The 5,973-nt window shown below is 42.6% G+C and overlaps 1 long non-coding RNA gene across 2 annotated transcripts; it reads left to right on the top strand.

The window, feature by feature from the left end:
• Positions 1-2,565: 2,565 nt before the first annotated feature.
• Positions 2,566-5,015, top strand: LOC127530260 (uncharacterized). 2 transcript variants are annotated; one of them, XR_007936717.1, is made up of 4 exons: positions 2,566-2,632; positions 3,114-3,197; positions 3,415-3,631; positions 3,853-5,015. It is a non-coding gene; the product is annotated as an uncharacterized LOC127530260 (long non-coding RNA). The 2 variants fall into 2 exon arrangements; XR_007936716.1 differs by having other exon boundaries at positions 2,569-2,632; positions 3,415-3,626; positions 3,842-5,015.
• The last annotated feature ends 958 nt before the right edge of the window (positions 5,016-5,973 follow it).

Consider the following 5,973-nt stretch of genomic DNA (forward strand, 5'->3'; position numbering starts at 1 on the left):
CCTGGAAGCAGGCAGTAGTGGTCCCATTTTTGAAGCCAAAGGCAGAGTCATATAGACCCATTGCTCTGACAGCAGTATTATGTAAAGTTATGGAAAGGATGGTCACTGATAGACTAGTGTATAGGTTGGAGAAGAAGGGTTGGTTCACCTCAAGGCAAAGTGGGTTTCACAGAGGGAGGAGCACCATGGACTCAGTGATCTCCTTAGAATCAGACATTAAGAAAGCCATGGCTAATAAAGAGGGACTTGTTGCTGTATTTCTTGATATTGAGAAGGCTTATGCATGCTATGGAAGGAAGGGCTTATTATAAAGCTATATGAGGCTGGAATACAGGGGCATATGCTTAACTGGATTCAGGAGTTCTTGCAGAACAGAATGATTCAAGATAGGGTTGGAAATGCTTCTTCAAACGGCACAGCAATTGATAACGGAACACCTCAAGGGAGTGTTATCAGCCCAGTGTTATTTAATGTGATGATTAACGACATCTTTCAAGACCTTGGATCTGGATTTGGACTATCCCTGTTTGCAGATGACAGGGCGGTTTGGAAAAGAGGGAGAAATATTAAACACATGACAGAGCGAATGCAGGATGCCCTAAACGAGATTGGTTCATGGGGTGGAAAATGGGGATTTAAAGTCTCAGTGGAAAAAACTAAGTATGTGATTTTTGGCAACAAAAAAACTAAACCTCAAGGGTTATATATGTACGGACAAGCAATTCAGAGGGTAAGAGAATTCAAATTTTGGGTGTTTATTTTGATGAAAAGTTGACATGAAAAAAACATATTGATAATGTTGTGAGCAAATGTGAGAAAGTGGTGAATGTAATGCGTTCTCTGTCAGGAAGCTCTTGGGGTGCTGTAAGGGGCACTCAATGATTTAAAGGGCGATGATAAGGTCAAGACTAGACTATGGTTGTTTGTGCTTTGGATCAGCAGCAGAATCAAATCTAAAACAGTTGGATGTAATTCAGGCAAAGGCACTCAGAATATGCTGTGGGGCCCTCCGAACTACACCAATCCCAGCTTTACTTGTTGAAATGGGTGAAACTCCTCTGGCTAAACTGGCAAAGCAGTATATTGTTCAGCTGCAGACACATCAAGGAGAGCACCCAGCAAAGTCTGTACTTGATGATGCCTGAGAGTGGGGAGTGGGAGGAAAGTCGAAAAAAGTTTCATCTTTAACATGTGTAAACGAGTGGAGAAGCTGAGGGTGGGGGTGGGGGTGGCCCCTCAGGTTCTCTGGCCAGCTGTGCCTCCATGGCTCCTACCAACACCAGAAATAGACTTTAGCATTCTGGAAACCATAAAAGAACAGGGAAGTGCTGTAGGCCCAGACAGTGTAATGGAAAGACTAAAAAGTAACTGGGAGCACCATCTACAGGTCTATACAGATGGGGCCCAAGATCCCAAAACAAGAAAATCAGGGTTTTCCTATTTCATCCCGGACTTTAAAATTGTTAAGCTCAAGCGACTGGCTGAGGGGGTGTCGGTGTTTACAACAGAGTTGACTGCCATAATATGGGCTCTACAGTGGGTGGAGGAGGTCAAGCTGAGGAGGGTAGTCATATGCTCAGACTCAGCTTCAGTCCTAATGACTTTGAGGGATAACAACCCAGGGGCCCGACCAGAGTTGGTGGTGGAGCTCCTCACTGTTATAATGGTAATGAGATGGCAGATATGGCGGCTAAAAGGGCAGGGAGCTGGAACTGGCTGTGGGCATCGGGATACCTGAATGTCGCTCCATCATCAGGGAGGATATTACAGCTCAGTGGCAGAAGCAGTGGGGCAGCATTACTTCTCAATACAAAACAGTGTAAAGGCAGACCAGTGCTATCTTGGACATGAGCAAAAAGACTCTGTGTTAATGACAAGACTAAGACTTGGACACTGTGGACTGGCATGGGATTTAGCTAAAATCGGCAAACACAAGGACGGATTATGTGGAGCCTGCAGGAAACAGCAAACTGTGAAACATCTGCTTATGGAGTGCAGCCTGTTTGAGGAGCAAAGAACACAGCTATATGCCAAGCTGTCACATGAGGGGAAGGAATCATATGAGGAGTCTCCTTATTCCCAGAGAGAACCAGGCGAGGACGGTGAACGCAGTCCTTCATTTTGTTAACTCCACAGGATTACATCTTTGGAAGTAGGAATGGTCTGAATTCTGCATTCTCACCCTGACCTGTGAGAGGCAGCAATGCAGCAAGGCATCCAGCCTGCCGGAAAATTTACAAGAAGTAGAAGAAGAAGACCAATCACGTCTCATGCTGGGCTTGTAGCCCATAGATATATATCTATGTTGTAGCCCTTGTAGCCATAGATACATAGCCGAGCCGCGCTAGACAACCCACAGCAACGAATTTAATTCTCTGCCAGGGTGGGTCTAGTTACCCTCCATAAGGCTCGAGGCTGGATTCCCCTAAAACTGGCCGGACCAATCACCATGAAGTGTAGAGTCAGAAGGCGGGCGTAACGAAGTGACGACAGAGGCGTGACGATTCTGACCAATGACGTATATATAGAGCTAGACCGCTCACTGGCCGCTGACTTCCGGTAGTGGCAAGACGGGGATTTCACATTGGAACGCCAGCACGATATGTGACTTTGTGTTTCGTGATTTACCAAGGTACAGTAAACTTCTGTGTTGGAATCAAGTCACAATGCTTGAAATACGTTGAGAACACCAGACCAGGAGGCCCTAGACCAGCACTGGCTGGGTTTTTCAGTGACTGCAGCTGAGCAGACTCTCCTCAGGAGAGCGCCCAGTTCGCTGTCATGCTCATGGCTCGCCATTCCCCCTGTGCCTGTGGTCTCACTCTGACCTGGTGACGGGTGACAAGGCTATTTTTGTCATCAGAAAATATGTGTCAATGAACTAGAAATCAGTTTGAGAAGGTGAACAGCACGGCATGATCATATCTGACACTGACAGTGCATACGTCGCTGCATAGCACTTACCAGTTAGCACTTATGCTAGCTCCTTCAATGCTACCAGTTTTGTGATTCCTTCTCTGGAATGTGAGTGAAAGGAAACGTGCTGACACTCACCTTGCAATCATCACATCATGAACCTGTTAATTTAAGTGTCTCTGTTGTTGTGGTTTCAGGTGGGTGTGGCTAATATCTGACCATGGTGAAGTCGTGTGCTGCCATCTCCTGCACTAATCCATTTGGAATATTTCCTTTCATAAGTAAGTGGCTCTTTTATGTGGGACATTCTGCCTCCAATTTGCTCTGCTTCTTTGTTTGCAAACAGAAACTCCTTCTGACCTTGGCTTGAGTGCTGCACTCAGCCAGTTTAGCTGAATCACTAACTGTACAGTGTAAGCTGGTGTGACTATTAGTATTCAGTGACAGTCACAGTGCATCATTGTCTATGGATGTATTATAATATGCCACACATTTCAGGTTTCCCAAGCAGTCCAAGGACAGCACACTGAGAGATCAATGGATACAGGCCATCAGTAGAGAAGCGGTGGGGACCAAGAGGAGATGATCATAATTATGTCTGCAGCAACCATTTCAGGGAGGAGGACTTCATCCTCTCAAAACATGCTCAACACAAGCTTCTCAGGCCAGGAGCTGTACCAGCCCTCAGTTTGGGGAAACCAGAGAAAAAGGTTATGTTCTTTAATTGTTAATGGTTGCTCATTATTTCAATTTAGTTCTTTTCTTGTCAGTTTGTGCGGCTATGAAAATGATTCAGGATCGGTTTTTGGCTTTCATAGTGATTTGCAGCTATTCATTGTGATAATGTTTTCTTTCAGGTATTGGTGAAACAGAAACACATCTCTTGGGAATTTGCCATGTTAATTCTTTTTATCAAATGTTTTAGATCGCAGTGAGGACAACCCAAAGCAGCCCGGCAGCAGTGGCATTATACCAGCCCATCGACATGGAGCCTGAACAAGAGCCTGAAGAGGGCAGTGCTGCTGTTAGTGAAGACCATGCATACTGTACGACATCTAATTGTACAGCATGAAAAGCTGAGGCAGGACTTCAACAATGCCAAATGTAGAGAGAAGCGCTGCAGAGTGACGTTGGAGGCCATGTTAGCTAAAACCAAGGAAATACAAGCCCTGTCTGATGATGCTCATTCCATGCTTGATGCATATAAAGGTATTCCTTGTTTAGAAGTACATATGAGTGACATGCAGCATATTTAAATATAATTATGTAACTGCACATTGCTCACCCACACAGTGCACTAGAACTGAGATCAATGTTTGTTAATGCTTCATGAGATGATGACTGGTTCACAGATAACTGTACTTTTGCCTTCCACAACATTATCTAAACAGTTTTGCGGCTGTGATACCCAACATTCATATGGAAACTATCTAAGCTATTAACTATGTTTGATCACACTTAATTTTCAATTACAGGTAAATTGATGTTGATAGACCCTGTTTCTTTACCAGAATAATGTAATTTGTTTGTAACTCCACAACACCTGAAATTGGGACATATATACAACATGCATTTAGGTTGAATATTTATGAAAATTGCAAATTAAACTCAAAGGGTTGACTGAACTTTGATGGTTCATCATGAAGCATGATGTGCTGTATAAATGCTGTCTACATACTGCAATCTGCCTGAAAGTTTATGTGATTGATCACAGTCCTGCAGTGATGACATCCATATGCCAATGTGCACTCAGTCATAGCGTCACCTGCTGTAGAGGAAATTACAAGTTTTTCACTTTAATGTTGTACTATACTTTTAATAAATTTATCTGCACTTTTTTCATTTACTTTAAATTAACTTCTTTTCTATTGGTTGTTGCAATTAGTGTTTGACATGCTTTTATTTTTTCTATTTCTTGTCTTCTTTTGGCTGTTTTACTCAATCAGTTTTAATTATTCTAGAAATGAGTGTCCATTGTATTCAATGAACCTTTTCTGATTAAAGTGACTTCATTTTTTATTACACTACTTTATGTTTTACATTTTACTCTGGAAAAACCTCTGTGTATGTTAAGGTACTACATAAATAATGTTGCTTGATTTCTTGCTCAAAAACTTTTTTGCAAGCTGTTCTTGTTGAGGTGTTTGTGGAACTTTCATGAAAGTTCTTTGCCATTTCAGGTCTGAGTCATCTGCTTCAAATTTAACAGAACAAAAGCAAATTAAGCTTTCCATAGGATCTTAATTCGTTCATTGTTTTGAATTCCACAGCTGACTTACAAATAGAATAGCTGAAGCTTTGTTTTGAGGCAACCAGAACATTTGTGTGTTCTGACTGCAAGAATTGCTCCTCCAGAAACTTCTTATGGCCATTTTTGTGGGAGGAAAAGAGCAACCATTCCAGGGTATGTGGGTCTGAGCAGCTGTGAAAAACCACCGTGCAGGTTCTGAAGCTGATTAGTTTAGCTTGTAGATGACAACGTGCACGAGTTTTCTGCCCTGTTCATATCCTTGTGAATTTTCCATCCCTCTTTACACTAAAACATAATTTGGAATTTTTTTCTACTGCATGTGCTGCTTTTCAAAGTCCAACTGAATAATTTGAATTGGAGAAAAATTGTTTAAAACACTAATTTTCTTATTTGGCATTGGTTCGAATATTTTTTAGAGCCCAGGTAAGTGAAACACTAATGCTGCAGAAAGTATGACACATTTGTTATTGACACAATCACTGCATCAGCATTCAGCAATCATTATTGTGTGGTGGTCTCTGTCTCTGTCTGTGAGGGCTAAACAACGCTGTGATTGCCGTGAAAACGTGCCTAGGACAGATATTTTATTGTCTGCTAACAGTAAAAGCCATAACATAACACATATTGTCCCATCACTGATGACAAGCAGGCCTTGAAGTTGGTGTATTTACACAGGATCAAATAGCGCGCCACAGCTTCTTGCCACTACCGGAAGTCAGCGCCGCTGCTGTTGTCCGCCGAGCAGTGAGCGGTCTAGCTCTATATATACGTCATTGATTCTGACAGAAACAACCGGCGCATAATAA

This window comes from Acanthochromis polyacanthus, chromosome 16, assembly GCF_021347895.1.
Source record: "Acanthochromis polyacanthus isolate Apoly-LR-REF ecotype Palm Island chromosome 16, KAUST_Apoly_ChrSc, whole genome shotgun sequence".
NCBI lineage: Eukaryota > Metazoa > Chordata > Actinopteri > Pomacentridae > Acanthochromis > Acanthochromis polyacanthus.